Below are 17,176 nucleotides of genomic sequence, written 5' to 3'. Positions count from 1 at the left end.
ACTGTGAAAGTGATTTGAATTTGGCACGGTGGAGAGCCGAAGCATGCGCACAGCGCAGGCATGCTGGCTCCTTCAGAGCAAGCTGTTTTGGGTTTGAAATTCCAACATGGCAGAGGCTGCAAGTCAGTCTTCCCTTCAAAAACTTGGAATGATTTCAAATCTCAGGCACCTTCACTTTAAACCTGAGCTCCCCTTCATCAGCTAACACATCGGATCGATGTTACGCTAACCTATCGGGCTGTTGGCCACGCATCCAGGTAAGAGGTGATTTGTAATTTCCCTCGATCTGTTGAAATTGTTTTAAAAATTGGTAAGATTAGAGGAGGCACACAATAAAAAAAAAAACCTAACCAAACATCGTCGGCTTATCGGTTGTAAATATTTACTTGCCTGTGTAATTATTTACCTCAAACGGGCCATCTGCTGCTTTATTTTAATGCACAAATCTAGAATATCAGAGCATATTTTTTCTGCTTGATCAGTGCCAACAGTACTATGAGATTTAGGAGTTAGTGGTTTTAAAATCTTTCGTGCTTATTCCTTTTTAGATCTTTTTTTATAATTTAAAAATGAGAAAGTGAAAGAAGAGTGGGGGGTTTAGACTTTCTTCAGAAACTAACTTCTAAGTAAATATGACGTGCAAATATGGATCCTGCAAAAAACAAAAGTTGAGCTTTGAAATTGGTAATATTTAACGGGGATAGGATGAGAAAATGTTAGAAGGTCTGTTGCAGTGAAAATATAAGCACATCCTCTTGGAGGGGGGTGCAGCATGGTGGGCGTATTGTTGGAGTAGAAGGGGAGAGAAAGATGTATAATTTAATGGTATATACAATTTACTGATCCTATTACTATCCTCCCTGGAGCTCTTGTTAGTTTAAGCTTGCTTTCCTGGTCATGTGCTTTTATGTCCCCCCTTTCTTTCTTCTCTTGTGATCTGAGATCCCCTTTTTGTTGATGTTGCTTCCCACTTAATTATATGCATGTAGGTTAATGAATACCTGACGAAAGGGTCCCACGTTTCAAGGCAGTGACATTTGATAGCTGAGAGGAAAAGTGGCTTTAATGAAAAGCAACCTTTGGAATTCCAGCTTGTGAAAAATCCAATTCCGCTTCTTGTGTTGCCAACAAGAAATGATCAGTAGCACCAGTGTTTATGGTATGTCAGTTTTGGGGTCTTACATTCTTTACATCTAAATAGCAAGGATACATTTAATAGCATGATCCACGACTGAGGCTGTTGTATGTCTACATGTGCAACAATGAATGACTACAGCTTATGGTAAGATCTTGAAGTGGGGGAAGCGTATTTTTCTTGTGCTGCTTATTGTTTCTGTTATGATTAGAATGCTGGTTCCGCTTATTGCATTGATTACAGCTGAAAACCTGAAGTTACTCGCTACATGCACTGTGCATAGCAGTGAACTCCAAATGATATGTAAATTAGTAAAACTCAGTGACTGCAGAAGAAAAAAACGCTTACTAATGGAGAAAGAGCTATATAATTTTCACTCAGTTAAAATTAATTCAATCTCTGCATCGTAGCCAGGTTTTTTGTTTGTTTTGTTTCTGTTTTTTTTTTTTTTCTTCATGGGCATTCACTTCCTGTTGGGGGTTAGCTATGATTGGAATTATTTTGCTTGCAAACAAAAAATACATTTGATCAATTGTGTTAATGTCTGTTATCCAGGTTATTTTCTAAGTGTGTGTTTGATATTGCTGTACTTTTATTTGTAAACAGAAATGAAATAATCAGGTACTAAAACTGACTTGATTTTAACCTCTCTCTCTCCCTCCCCCAATCCCTTCTCTCTCCCTTTCTCCAAAAAGGTCAGATAAAATGGAGCGGGGGGGGGGGGGGTGGGTAGGTTTTTCAGTGGATTTAGTTGGAGTACAGTATATACTTCAAGATAATTAAGACTGTGAACCACAAAGAATGTAAAGTATTTTGTTGAGCAACATTGTTTACAATTTCAAGAATCTGGGTTAGAAATAAAAGGAAGATGAAGCAACTGAGGGGTCTGGAGAAGTGCTGCTGTCATTACAAAATTAGAATGGGATAAATCAATTGAACAGCAGTTGTACTTCTATGGTTTGACGCTTTTGGGTGAATACACACTGTATACACAAGCATACATGCTCATTTACTATGGAGATGATTTGATGAATTTTGCATTTAGAACTTGTTGACCTTGAAGCAATCAATAAGGCGACTGTTTTATTTTGGATGCACATAATTTGCAACTGACAAATGTTTAAGGCGAGCAAAGCTTTTTCCCGGAGCTATTGGAGCGAATGTGATTGCCAGATGGGAGATTTCCCTCTGTTGATGTTAAAGCTGTAATATATATTCAGAGGCAGATTGGGCTGTTGCTAGTGATGAGGAGGATATTACATTTATAAATTTTAAATCGGGGGTTGGATTGTGTGCTGGGAGCTGAAATTGGATGGTTTGTAATATTTTAACTATGTCCTATTGCTATATGATTTCTGTATAATAATACTAATACAAGATAATGCACATTTTGAGGGTTAACCAGGCATATGTTCCCTAATACAAATACACAATAAAATATGTACTATTACAATTACCTTGCTTATATTTCATCCATCCTTCCCTAGTCAAAAGTAAATTCATAGCTTTATTATATGTGAATATATGTATCAATCGTTATTCTAATGCATGGCAGATATAGTTCCTCTAACTGATACCACTTGGAAATGTGCTTGTCTTTCTGGCTTTTGGCTTTTTATGTATTGCTAGGAAACATGGCCTGTATCAGTGTCTAGCCCCCAAAAGCTGGAAACTGGGGAACAAGTCACACTCTAGCAGCTCTGCTGTTGCAAATTAAAAGTGTGTTGTGGCCAGGAAATGAAAGCTACAATGTCTCTTTTGAACAAGCCATTTATCAACAGAACATTTATCAAATAGAAACTTGTCACACTGATCCTCTAAAAGTTAGATCCAAGTAGAAACTGCTTTGATGTTCCTTATCCTGCATCTACAAAAATGAAAAAAAGAAGGAACAATCAACCAAATAATGTTTATTATATATTTTTAAGCAGTCCCTGCCATAGCTTTATCGCCATTAATATGTGAAATAATCAATGATGATAATTTGCAAGTTTTTACTTCTCCATAGCAAAATCTTTCCATTATTAAATGCTAAGTTTTCTCCTGATGTATAGTTAAATCCATGCAATGTGTATATAAAGATATGCTTATGTTAAAGCATATTTTGCATTCTCGTTCCTTCCTGTTCTGTCTCATGCTTCATAGTATTAGTGTTGGCATTGCACAGGTTGTGACGTGAAAGCCTTTTTTTTTCTTCTGTTTTTGCTGGTGTTAAAATAGTGAAACAAAACCTTATCCTAATTTCACTCCTTTTAAGTGCTAAATATGGCCTTTCTCCATGCAGCAACATTTGTTCCTACACTGTCATGTGAGTTTATGGTTTTGTAATATTTTTATAGTTTGCAAAATGAAGTAGAACTTTTCTTATCCTTTTTTTTGTTGTTGTTGTTAATAATGTTTTACGCCTTGTCATGAATAGTGCCTAAGGTGTAGCCATCAAGGACACTTTTACGATGTTGAGGCATAGCAGAAGGGTGCCTTGTCAGCAGTCTTGGGAAGATTAGAAAGTAAATATCTATTTTTTGTATGTCCTTTTCTATTGAGTTTAATTATACAATGATTCATTAATATTTTATTTTTTTTAATTGCTTTTGAAATTATTTAAAATCATAAACTGGATTCAGCTTAGTCAATAGGCATCTAGAACCCTGCCTGAAATGAGACTGAAATTTTACTTGGAGTTTGCCCTTCTGCCATATTTTCCCTAACGGAAGTGAAAGCAGTAACACTGCTGATGGTTGCTTATTATTTTATATAGCTCTGTCTACAAGCAGGCAAATTGAAGTGTGGTGGGAGTTTACATGAGTATTCTACTTGCTAATTAATCATGATTGGAATGAAGAAATCACAGCACACTAATAAGGCCTCAGTTTGCTTGATGTTTGGACCGGGCTATGTCTCCTACACAAAGTTGTTTTTCCTAACAGGACACATATAGGATCCGATTATTTGCATGATCAATAGGAGCACTTTTTTGCTAGAAAGCTAGAATGATGTCTTTCATCCTTAATATAACAATCTTTCTATCCTAATAGTTAAACAATGTAGTTAGTTCTGAGTAAAAGATGTTTCTGGTACAAACATATTTACATATGGAACAATTAGTTCATTGGAGTATTGTCAAAGATTGTTTAATTTTCTGGTTTTATAGAATAGCTATACAACTGTAAAAATATAGGCATTTTAAATGTCATTGGGAACCCCATGATATAACTTTTCTTATGTCTAGCTGCATTTGTTCAATGGCTGGTGAATGGAATTAAAGATTAATTTCATTGCAGGCTATAAATCTATGTCCTTTAGCATACAATGTTGTTTACTTTCACTGTTATGATCAAATAACTGTCTATATTTTGTGGTGCTTCATTGACATAGAAAATATATATCATCCTTTCTGTTCTTGGTATAATTTTTTTAAATTCATTCTGTAACCTTGTTTTAATATCATGGGGATCCCTAGCTGGCAAAAATTAAACTATAATAATCTGTTAATATTTGAACAGCATTTTCTTTGAGTTTGTAGCTAGTGGTTAACAAAAATAGTCATTTGAGTGACATGTTTCTGAATGTAGTGGTTTTGTGTAAGAAAATCTGACTGGTTTGCTCAGCTGTCAGAGTCAATCAGCATTGGATATTCCTATGCTGATGGATAATATGATTGATCTTTCTGCATTCCTAATCATCAATTAATCTGTTAATTAGCATATCAGGGGTGGTTTTAATTGTAACACAATCAGCATGCTAGCTCTGTGCATGGTACACATGCTTGCTATTTCTATTGTGCTCATTTGATCTAGCATTCTTACCGCTTTAAATATAAATACTTGCTACTTTGCCCTCGATCAGTAGACCCTGTAAGAGTACAAACTTCTCATAACATATTTTGAAAGTATTAAGTTTATTGACATGGAGCCGATAAATGTAATTACTGGGGATTGTGAATTGATTTTTTTTTTTTTTTTATCGGTGTGATAGTCTCACAGACATTATGTGAGGTATTGAAGTATGCTGCTGATCAATACAACTTGCCTAATTGATTAATCAGCATATCTTGTTTTCCTGAGTCATTGATACTCAAATACAAGAAAAGGGCCTGAATAAGCTGTAAAAGAAGATGCTATAGTTGTGGCTTTGCTTTTTGTCACTCAAAAGCTGTTTAATCAAATTATATTAAAATCCTTTCATAAGAACAGTGTGATTCAATGGTTTGAAGTTTGTTTTACATGATATAAAGTGTGACAAATGTTCCCAATTACATAATCCCTAATTTATAGAGTGTCTTTTTAAACTGATAAATGCATTTACCTAAAGCTAGATGGACCAGGTAATATTTGACTTTACAATGTGCAGGGAAGCAATTAGAAAAGCTACAGTGTCCATTTCTTTCTGGTCTCTATTAATATTGCAAGAAAAAGAAATGACTACATTTCTCTAAATATGCTTCTAAATTTTAATATTGTTTATGAACAAGGAAATTGAAAGGATACAAAATTAAGGGTTGGGTATACCCTTTCTTTTCCTCATATTCCCAATGCCTCACACCTCCATATTATTAAAAAAAGAAAATGTAGGCAAAAAAAACAAAACTTCTTGTCTCTGGATGCATTTTGATAGGTGTTTTAACTCCAATTTTATTTTGATTCCTATGTCAATATAAAGATGACTATTTGCATAATGTTCTTGAGGTTTTAATGCTGAAAAAAGACAGGCTTAAAAAGTTGAATGCTATAAGTTATTATATTTACCTGATTGAAAGCTAAACCTTCAGCTTAGCTGCTCAGTGTACGGGGTTTGAGACACATTAAAGGTAAAAAAAAGTATTGTCCATATTAAGTTTACAAATTCACAATTAAAAAAAATATGTATGATTACATTTTTTCTAAATTAACATTAAATTTAACCCCTATATTCACTTATGCTTTAATTCCATATGATTAGACATACAATTAATGAAAATTACTGCCTAGAAAAAAGCTGTAGGAAACGTTAGGTTTGATGATTTCATGATGGCATTCTTGCCAACTAGTTTTAAGAAAGCACCTTTTCTGTCTTTTTTTGGGATTTTATGATGGTTATAGCAAAGTGCCTTCCTGAGGAACCAGACCAAAGTTTTACAATGGCTACATTTTGTTTTTCTCACTATTTTTAGTTTTGTTTCCATACTTGACAGATAGAACATGAATATAATTTAATGCCAATATATAGTGTTTAATGTCATATGCAAGCCCAGTGTTTGTTGCATTCTGAGTCCATTCCAAATGCATCCTTACAACATGAAGCATTCTGTTTGAAAATGGCTTTTAACATAATGCAGTACTACTCAAACAGAATTAGTCAATGCTTTTTTACTCTATTGCTTACATAGGGGAATCCAAGTAAATTGCATCCTTCTTTGCTATAAAGTTTATTTTTTCTATTTCATATTATTGTAGCCTGCTAGATTGTAAAGCCATATTTAACATTTAAAGGCTAGCATTCATGCCATGTCTTTTTCTCTAAATAGCAGTAAAAGTGCTATTTAGACAACTGTTGTAACATGCTATCATGATAACAAGTTTTCCATTGAGTGATATTTGAATTTTAGCAGGACACAGTTCTAAGTCAATCTGAAATAATAGCTTGTTATTATCACGGTTAGTATTAAATGCTTTTTTGTATGTCAATAAGCAGTAAATGTGCTGAATATATACCATAAGTCTAATTTATGTGGTTAGAATGTGCTAATATGATAATGTGAACTAATTGTTTCAGTATGTGCATGTTATGCAGACTTTTCCAGAAATGCTGCTCATAAGCATGCTGGTCTGGCTGTGAGCTTTTTCTTCTCTGCATTCCTGATGGGATATAGGATCAATTTTTTTTGTTGTTGTTGTTGTCTGTTTGTTTTTACGCTTGTCATGTTCATGTAATTTATCCGGATTGGCACTGTTTTAGCTTTTTTTACCTTAATCTTGATATATGGTTTGAAAAAGCTAAATTAAATCTATAATCAAAGAATATAAATTAATTTTAGCACAATAGGTTTTACAATGTAGTAGGTAGTCTACTCTTGCATCATTTTGCTTACATTTTCATGTTAATTTTGCGGAATTAAACTGGTTAATACATAAGAACTGCATTGCTTTGCAGTACCTACCTATTTGTTTTGGAATTTGTGTTTTTTGTATGTAATAATGGTTACTATATTAAATATATTGGCTATTAAACAGATTTTTTTCTAAAGTGATTCTTGTGTACTATGCATTAAGGGTAGCCAAATTGTAACCAATTCACTTAATACACATATTTGTTGTCTCCTAGACCAGTTAAAACTGCATGTCAAGTGATACATACTAGGAACATAAGAAATGTTTTAACTTTTTGAAGATTTATTTTTATAATTGTTTTTTATTGCTTTGTATAGTTATAGAAGAAATGAAGTCAGTATAATTTCTTAGATAATCTATAACACAATGCGAGTTCTTAAAACTTACAGCTATTGTCTTGTATATTGCTGGTGATTCCAGATAGTTTGTATAGGGGTAATCCATAGGAGGAGTGGTTATGATCCTCAACAGCACTGGGTAGACTAGATGGACCATTTTGGTCTTTATATGCTATTCATGTTACTATGTTTGGGTAAAAAAAGGGAAAACATAATAATTTCCTTCCATTTTGGAATTTATCAGAAGAATCTCTATTATAATATACAGACCTTTTCCATAGGTAGAATTTAAATCATACCAATCTTTTATCAAGAGTGGCAAAAGGTCCTTTAAATTTAAGGATATTCTTCTAATAAATAAGGATAGCATTGACAAATATCATATTTGGTCCTTTTAGGTTACTATTTCAGATGAGCTTTGTAAACAAAGAGTAGTGCTAAAATTAAATTATTAAAACTTTCAACTATAAGTACCTCAGCCCAGAATTTCTTTTTTTTTAACATAGTGCTAAATTATATAAATGATTTCTTTCTTCTCTCAGATTTGCCACACAGAGGAAGGTAAAAAAACCAAACAAAGCATTGTGTAGAGACTTAATGGACAATAATAATAACATCTGTGTAAGAATTTTAAAGTGGTTTAATTTAAGATTGGCACTAATTCAAATTTGTTCTATAAGCTTTAGCATTTTACTCTAAGCTTTAAGAGGAGCACTGCCGTTACATTGTTCATCACATTGTTCATCACACTATCAAATTTTGAGAGAAACTTATTTAGACCACCTCGTATCTCAAACGAGGTTGACGTAGTCACAGGTCTCGAATTCAGATAACCCATTCTAGCAATGACAGCGTGTCTTAACTGAACTACCTAAGAAAAAAATGAAATGAATAGAAGGAATATCAAATCCTCTTGTATTTCAGTAAAGGTTCTAAAGGAGCTTTGGAATATAATTTTCTAGTGTTGAGCCTTTTGTTTTTCACAGATCACAACCTTCCAGTTTAATCAAATCTGGAACTATATTTTTTCTACAGTGCGCGTCTGCATTGTTATCAAATTGTTTTCTTCCATTAAAAATGTGAAGTTCCCAAACTGTAATTGACAAAGCCATATTGGTATCTGTATATATTTGTACTTCCTTTTTATAAGGTAACGTGAAATTAACAGACAATCAAAATTATTTGGTACCATGGAATCACTATTAAATCACTTAGCTATATGCATTAATTGTGCAGACGAAGTATGTAACTTAAACTATAGGTACATTTAAACATTCCTTTCTGCCAAGATTTCTGTAATGCAATTAGACTGTCTTGCATTTTTTTATTGGCACGGATAAATGAAGGATATTCTCAGCTACAGTTTTAAATACCTTTTCAGGAATGGTGATGGAATGGGAAGAACAATCCTTTTTATACATTTTTTTCTCTGTCAAAGTAAGTGGGAGGTTATCCCACTATTCAAATTTTCCTCTGTTTGCTATTGCAATAACATTAAAGAAAAAAAATGTTCTTCAAATCTTTTGTCTATTGAAATGCATTACTCATTTCAGTATTATGGACACCTTTGAATAGGCTGAAGATATCTCTATCAATTGGATAAAATAAAAATCACAATTTATTTTAGAATCAATAATTTTTCCAAATCATTGCATCTGTTAATAAACTGAGCCACAAACATTTCCAGTATTTTTCATAAGTCCTAAGATATTGTCAGCATAGATGGAAATCGTTAGTTGCACACTTCTAGGACAAAATCCAGTAGTAATATTTTCCTGTGATTTATTTGCAAAAGGTTCTAATGCTAGGGAAAAAAAAGCAGTGAGAAAGGGCCTGGTAGATTTTCTTTATAGCCGAAAAAGGGTATGAAATTGTTGTTTAGTTTTAATCCTGGCCAGTGGGTCATGATATAAGAAACCTCATTCATTTATTGAAGGATGGTCAACTTCTGAGGGATTTGTTACATTTTGGTTATGTTTTTTGCATTTTTAATCAAGCCACCTGTGATATTCAGAAGATGCATTTTGGGTTTTTTTTTATTGGTGCGTCTCTTTTAAAACTGCATTAATATTTTTGTGATTGTATAGACAAAGATCGAAATTGGCATTGTCCATCTGATGGCCATAGTTGTGTATCATACTGTCTTCTGAGACACAGTAATAGGTTTTGTTTAAAAAGTAACATCAGCTGTTTAAAAAAAAAAAAGTAATAAGGAAGTAGACCAGGGAAAATTCTCCTATAATTACACTTAAATCTCTATCTCTATATTTATATTTTAATTATTAAAAGCAAATGGTTTAACTAATATAAATATATGTGGAGAGTGGTTTGCCTTTATGCCCAAAGTTTAAAACTTAATTTAGCGTATTCTTTGATAACAAGGGTCTTCCACTCCCTACCCCCGCACACATTTATGTATTATTTATTGTGTGTGCTAAGAGCACTGGTTTTCTCGAGATCGAACCAACATATCACTTGATGATGTCTGAAACAAATTTTATAAATCAACCATTCCTTTTCAAATCAATCCTGAGGTATACTGGAAGGTGCAATAAAAATGTATCTAAATGCACTTGAAGGTGCACCATTTTATTTTTCAAAAGATATTTTTTTTACATTGCTCATAGATTGCTCCACCATGAACAGACATATCAAAAGAGCTCAGAAATGTAACTGGATATTTTTTATGTCCTTGGGAACTCGATGCTTACAAGATTTGTTTGTTTGTTTGTTTCTGAGATAGGAAAATAATTTAACTTAATTTTAATCCCTTATTGTGAGAATTTAGGCTATATAGTGTGTGTATGTAGATATAATCATAAAAATCATTGATCTTTTGGGTTAATATAAATATTTCATGTTTTGCAGTTTTTCTACTCTTTCCTCTTATCACAAGCACCTAGTTTCCATGCATTTCATTATGCATTCACTTATCTCTTCATTTACTATATTTACTTGTGTTAAATGTTGTTGACTGCTTTCATGATTTGCATAACATAGAAGCACAGTGTGACATGGTTTACAATTTCAGTGTAGATACATTTCACATCTTTATCTTTATTTATATTTTATAAACCGCCTAAAACAAACTAGGCAATGTACAGGTAATACAATCATAAAAATAATTCAAACAAACACATCACATAAAACACTTAAATGAGACCAGCTTAATTACATGCATAATGAATTGCTCTGTGCTCTACATAGTTTTCTAATCTAGTATTTTTCTAAGAAATTTGAGATTTCATGACTTTCTTTCCAAAATTTTCTAATCTATCACATTTATTAAAGACACACTTCTGCATAACTGATATGCAGTAGTGTATGTGTTTATATGTGTGAGAGAAGATTTCAATTATATTTCTATGAATCTATAAGGGAAATATAACTCATGAATGGTAGATTGTGCGTGGGTCATGAGTTCATGTGTATCAAATGTAGGAATATTTGAAATCTGAGGCTTTATCATTATAATTTTATCTTATGCATCCTGTAAATTTAAAAATGTGATGTCTCAATATCCTGCCGGAAAACAGTATATCTGAATGCTTCATCAGCTCTATAAAATGCATATGGAGATATTTTTTCATGGCCTCACCACCTGCCAATCTAATATTTTGATATCCCAAAACAGTGACTGAATTATTTGAGTATCAAAGATAGATGTGATACCTCTGGGGCTGTGTTATAGATGGCCTCTTGACACTATGGAGGATCACAACACAAAGGGGCCCATATATCATGGAGGCACATCTTAAATCAGTACTAGCACTAAGTGCTACATTGTTCTGGGTTGAGTACTTTTGTATTCAGTGACTGGGAGGACAATAATGAAAGCCCTTTCCAGGGTAAAATATTGTTTTACCCATGGAAATAGGCTTTTTTTTATTATTGCCTGCCCTCTAACCAGGGAAAAGTACCCATTTATGTCAGCAGCACACGTGCTTTTCCCTTTATATTTTTTGAGGCATTCCTGGGGTAGTATTAGGTCAGGGGAAGCACTTATGTGGGCACTTATGAATAATGAAAACTACCCACATTGTTTTGCCCAAAAAAGTACTCGTATAAAAGCAGGCATGGATTTGTGTAGTTACTTTTCATGGGGAAGTAAAGCAAAACGAGTCAGCAAACCTCACGGGTGAAAGTGTCCCATGGGTTTGCCTAGGCTGCAACTAATTTGTTATTTACCCCATGGTCATCCATTGCTTGAACAATAAGGAAATGTACTATTCAAGATACATTTCCAATTTGAATCTGGTGGCTGAATTTTTATAAAAGACTTGGATGCTGAAAGAGATTTTCCTGGAAAGGACAAACAGGCAGGAAGTCTATCAAAATATTCTCAGGTTGACAGTTTTGTGAGTCCTGCCTCAATTTTTTTTTTCAGGTCAAGAGAAGCCCCCAGTCATTTTGCCATGATAATTATAAAGGCTCAATAAAAGTTTAATTATAAAAAAAAAAAAATAAAAAAAAGTAAGAAGTCTTTTCAAGGCTGGGCAACAAATTTGCTCCAGTTCCCAACACATTTTTCAGAGTTATTTGGGAAGTTCTCTATAAACTGAACAGTTTTGCACACCTTTAGTCAACTATCTGACCTGTTTCCCCTGTGCTTACCTTCTTATATTCAGTACTAGCTGACACCCGTGGAAATTCCCAGAAGGCTCCTAGGAATTGTTGTCTGTCCCCCAGCACAGCCTGCCCTGCCACTGCAGCCTCAGCCTCAGTACAGCCTGCCCTGTCCCCTCCAGCAGCCCCATCTCAGCCTGCACTCGCCTCAGCATGGCCAGCCAATATCCCTCAGCCCCAGCACAGCCTTCTCCTCAGCAGCCCAAGCCCCAGCCACTCTAATCTAGAGGTTTATTTTGTATTTGTCAGTGATCTTTCAGAGACTACAGTTAATCTATTTATAACTACCTGGTTACTCTCTCAAATAATATTCCCAACACATTTTTCAGAGTTATTTGGGAAGTTCTCTATAAACTGAACAGTTTTGCACACCTTTAGTCAACTATCTGACCTGTTTCCCCTGTGCTTACCTTCTTATATTCAGTACTAGCTGACACCCGTGGAAATTCCCAGAAGGCTCCTAGGAATTGTTGTCTGTCCCCCAGCACAGCCTGCCCTGCCACTGCAGCCTCAGCCTCAGTACAGCCTGCCCTGTCCCCTCCAGCAGCCCCATCTCAGCCTGCACTCGCCTCAGTATGGCCAGCCAATATCCCTCAGCCCCAGCACAGCCTTCTCCTCAGCAGCCCAAGCCCCAGCCACTCTAATCTAGAGGTTTATTTTGTATTTGTCAGTGATCTTTCAGAGACTACAGTTAATCTATTTATAACTACCTGGTTACTCTCTCAAATAATGGAGGACACTCCATGAAACTAGCAAACAGCACTCCATGAAACTAGCAAACAGCACTCCATGAAACTAGCAAACAGCACATTCAAAACAAATCATAGAAAGTACTTTTTCACTCGGTGAACTATCAAGCTGTGGAATCTGTTGCCAGAGGATGTGATCAAGGTGCCTAGCATAGCGAGGATTAAAAGAGGTTTGAACAAGTTCCTGGAGAAAAAGTTCTTTTATTAGTTGGGTAGGCTAAAGAAACCTATTGCTATTCTTGGGAGTGAGAAACTGGAAATAGATCTACTTTATGGGATCTACAAGATATTTGCAATCTGGATTGGCCACTGTCAGAGGCAGGATGCTGGATTTGATGCACCTTGGTCTGACCCAGCATGGCAATTCTTATGTTCCTATGACTTCATGTTGGCAAATTCTTTGCTGGTGTCAAATGGATCAATCTGCTGGAGCTAGTTATAGCACTCTATAATCCCATTCCTTCTCCTTCTTGAATTACTTAGTTGGATGTTTTCTGCAGGTCTGGGGTGATAATATCTGGCATTCATACCTCAGGCTGCAAGACCAGAATGTCATCTCCATGCTCCAGGTCTAGTAGCTATATACCAATAGTGAGGTTCTGTTTCTGCAGTACTTGGTCTCAGTGGACCTGAGAAGATAAACAAAGATGAGCAAATTGAAGTCTGGCACTTCTACAACAAACTGCCTACTATACAACTCCTTTTCCCTGATTTATGTAGATGACTCACAAAATCCCCAACCATTCTAAAAGATCATAGCCAAGATGACCCCAACTCTACAAAGCTCTTCCATCCATTAGGCCTGTTACCAGCTGCAAATTCCATAGACCATTCAGAGTCTGAAAGACATCCCTGCAATCAACATTAATGTACCCTTGCTGTGTATTCCTAATTGGTGATTTAGTCATGCAGGTAACTCACCAATTCACTCCTGATGCCTTGGTGATGCCATCTCCTTGGCTCTTCAAAGATGTCAACAACAGTGAGAAATATGGTTTCAGCGAGTTGTTGTTCCAGTGGTATCGGGTGACTGGGACAGATGCGTCTCCTCCACCCTCCACCCTCCATTGAAATACACTGATCTTGCTAGATCTTTTGATGTCTTGATAGCAATGCTTTGATGTATTTAGTCCTATGGGCTGCTTCTAGGCTGCTAACATCAGAGGCTGCTGTTTTGTAAATGTGCTTCTTGACTACGCATCTAGCCCTCATATGGTTAGTCTTTTCCTGCTGAAAGATATCAATTTGTAAATGTGGATATTAATTCTTCCAGTACATATAAGGTGACTTGCAAGTTGCCACAGGGTTCTCTGCTTTCTCCCTCTTGCTTGATATTTTACCCTTTGATTACAATCTTTAAAAATTTGGAATAAAATACCCTCTTATTTGTAAGTGGTATATAAACTGGATGTCCACTTGTGCCTTACCCATGAGGATATTTTGGTTACATGATTCCATATCTGTGACAGCAGTTTGGCTGCACATGAATAGGCTGAAGATGATTCTGGAAAAGGCAAAGGTAAGTGAGAAAAAAAATTATAAATTCCCTCCTCCATCTGTCTGCTTAATAGGATGCTTTTAGTGGTGAAAGAATGAGGTTTGTGGTTTGGGAGTCCTTACTGACTTTGGACTTTCTTTAAAACAACATATTTCATTGTTAAGGACTATTAATTTTACTTGCATCAACTTTGTATCATATGTACATTTTTAATCAGAACCGTTTTGTGACTGTTATCTGTGCTGCAGTTTTATCAAGGCTTGATTATCATAATGGCATATTTTGGGGGATCCCAAAGAAGCTATTAAATAGGCTTCAATTAATTCCAAACTCTGCAGCCTAACTCCTTATGGGTTGTAAATTTACAGAGCATAGCTCACCAGTTTTGGCTCAACTACAGTGGCTACCTATTCTAGCTAATGTTCAGTTTAAATCCCAAGTGATAGCTTTTGAAACACTTCAGGGCATAAGTCCAGTCTATTAAAAAGAAAAACTGGTGGGATATCTCCTGAAGCATTCCTCGAGGTCTGAAAATGGGGCTCTGATTTGTGTGCCATCTGTGAAAAACAGGAAGCTAGTGAAGACACGAGACAAAGCTTTTTCTTGTGAAATTCCCCAGCTGTGGAATAAATTTCCATGAGAGATTAGGCTATTGAAGAACTTGACGGGGTTCAGATGTAGATGAAGACCTTGCTACTTTGGGCCTGATTTTTTTTAAGTGACTTACATGCATAAAACACTGTTTCTTTAGTTTGCTTCTTAAAAATTTTTGTTTAAAAAGAAAAAGAAAAAAACATCAACATTTTTTGTGTGTTTTTCATTTTTTCTTACTAAAAATGATATGAAACAAAGAAAATGTCCTTGGCAATATTTGTCATTTCAAACAAAACACATCTCTAATTTTTCTTTGAAAATTCTCTGTAAAATCTTCGTGTACATTATAGTAGCAGACCTTACTTACAAACAGGCCATTTCAGTATGGTGTGCTCAGGCCGAGCGCACCATTAGCCCCCATCGGGATGCACATTTTTGACGTGCTATTATTACCCCTTATTCAGTAAGGGGTAATAGCGTGAGGAAAATGCGTGTCCAACCCCCCAAAAACTAATAGCACCCGCAACATGCAAATGCATGTTAATGAGCCTATTAGTTATTCCCGTGCCATACAGAAAGTAAAATGTGCTACCAAGCCGCACATTTTACTCTCAGAAATTAACGCCTGCCCAAAGGCAGGCGTTAATTTCGGCCGGCACTGGGGAAAAACTGCTTTTCTGTACACCCTCCGACTTAATATCATAGCGATATTAAGTCGGAGGCCCCAAAAAAAAAAAATCGTAAAAAAAAAAAAAATCAGCCCGCAGCTTGCGTGTTGGAAGATGGGTGCTCAGTTTTGCTGGCATCCATTTTCTGAACCCATGGCTGTCAGCGGGTTCGACAACCGTTCCGGTAAAATTAAGCGTCGGCTGTCAAACCCGCTGACAGTCGCCGCTTCTGCCAATAAGGAGGCGCTAGGGACGAGCTAGTGTCCCGCGCGGGCCCTCATTTGCATACAAAATTGAGCACCCAGGAGAGTGTCCTGGGAGCGCGTTGGGAGAGCGGGCGCTCGCCTCGGAGGCCCGGCTCTCTCGCACATTTTACTGAATCAGCCCATATGGAATGAATTTTCAAAGGGGTTCTGCACATAAAAATTGCATATATGCATGTAAGTAGTAAATTCGTGCATATATACTGTACACTTTTATAAATGTTGAGTATACGTATATATTTTTGGTTTCACGTGTGCTCTTTAGTGGGGGAAAAAAGGGGATGATTAGGGATATGATGGGATGGGATTCAGATTTTACACGGTAGATGTATATTTTACTGAACATATTTGTACACTTTTTTTAAACTTACTAATTGACTCGCACATGTGAAATTGGACTTGTCAGTGGTTTTTGAGTGGGAGATCTAGGAGAACAGGTAGGGATTCAGGGTGGATGCTAGAAGTTCTTGGTGAACTAGAGGAAGAATGGGTGAATTGGTGCAGGTATTGACGAACTGGTGATTCCAAGTACTCCTGCATATTCTATAAAACACCTGCCTCTGGCTATTTATTTGCACAGTGTGACAATTATTTCTCATGCAAAATATATGTTTATAAAGTGGGTAGAGAAATTTTACTTTTTCTTGAAATGAAAGTAAATGCACATAGGGTAGATTTTTAAAGAAGCGCGCGTCCATGTATGCATGCGTGGTACCCTGCGCGCACACATCGACACGCCGATTTTATAACATGCGCGTGTATGTTATAAAATCGTTGGGCTGCGCACACATATGTGACGGATTTTGTAATCTGCGTGCACATGTGTGGGTGGCGCATGCAAAGGGGGGGGGGGAGATTTAGGAAATTCCTGCGTGGCGACACATCCTGGCCTTCCCCAGTTTCCTACAGTCTGCTCCAATTAAGGAGTGGACTGGGAGGGAACTTTCCTACCCTCTTATCTAACCTTCCTTCCCCTTCCCCTCTCCTCCCCACCCCCTAAACCTACCCTACCTTACCTTACCTTATTTATTTATTTTTTTTAAGTTGCTGCTCCTCTGGAGCAGTGGTAACTTGTGCGCCCCGGCAGGCTGCCAGCGCGCGCTTTCCCAGCACAGCAGCAAATGGCCGCTGTACCGACCGCCCCGCCCCTTTATCTGGGCCTGGCACTTTGGCACATAACGGGCGGTATGTGCATGGCCGGTTCCTTTTGAAGACGCAT

At 36.2% G+C, this 17,176-nt stretch overlaps 1 long non-coding RNA gene across 1 annotated transcript in view; it reads left to right on the top strand.

Moving 5' to 3' along the window:
• The first annotated feature begins 113 nt into the window (after positions 1-113).
• LOC115093213 overlaps positions 114-17,176 on the top strand; it is a 91,444-nt gene continuing 74,381 nt past the window's right edge. The window contains exons 1-2 of the long non-coding RNA XR_003857228.1: positions 114-257; positions 990-1,159. This is a non-coding gene — a long non-coding RNA (uncharacterized LOC115093213). The remainder of the gene's footprint in view (positions 258-989; positions 1,160-17,176) is intronic.

Source organism: Rhinatrema bivittatum, chromosome 6 (assembly GCF_901001135.1).
Source record: "Rhinatrema bivittatum chromosome 6, aRhiBiv1.1, whole genome shotgun sequence".
NCBI lineage: Eukaryota > Metazoa > Chordata > Amphibia > Gymnophiona > Rhinatrematidae > Rhinatrema > Rhinatrema bivittatum.
Note: the sequence above shows the minus strand (reverse complement) of the source record. Positions and strands in the feature narration are given on the sequence as shown.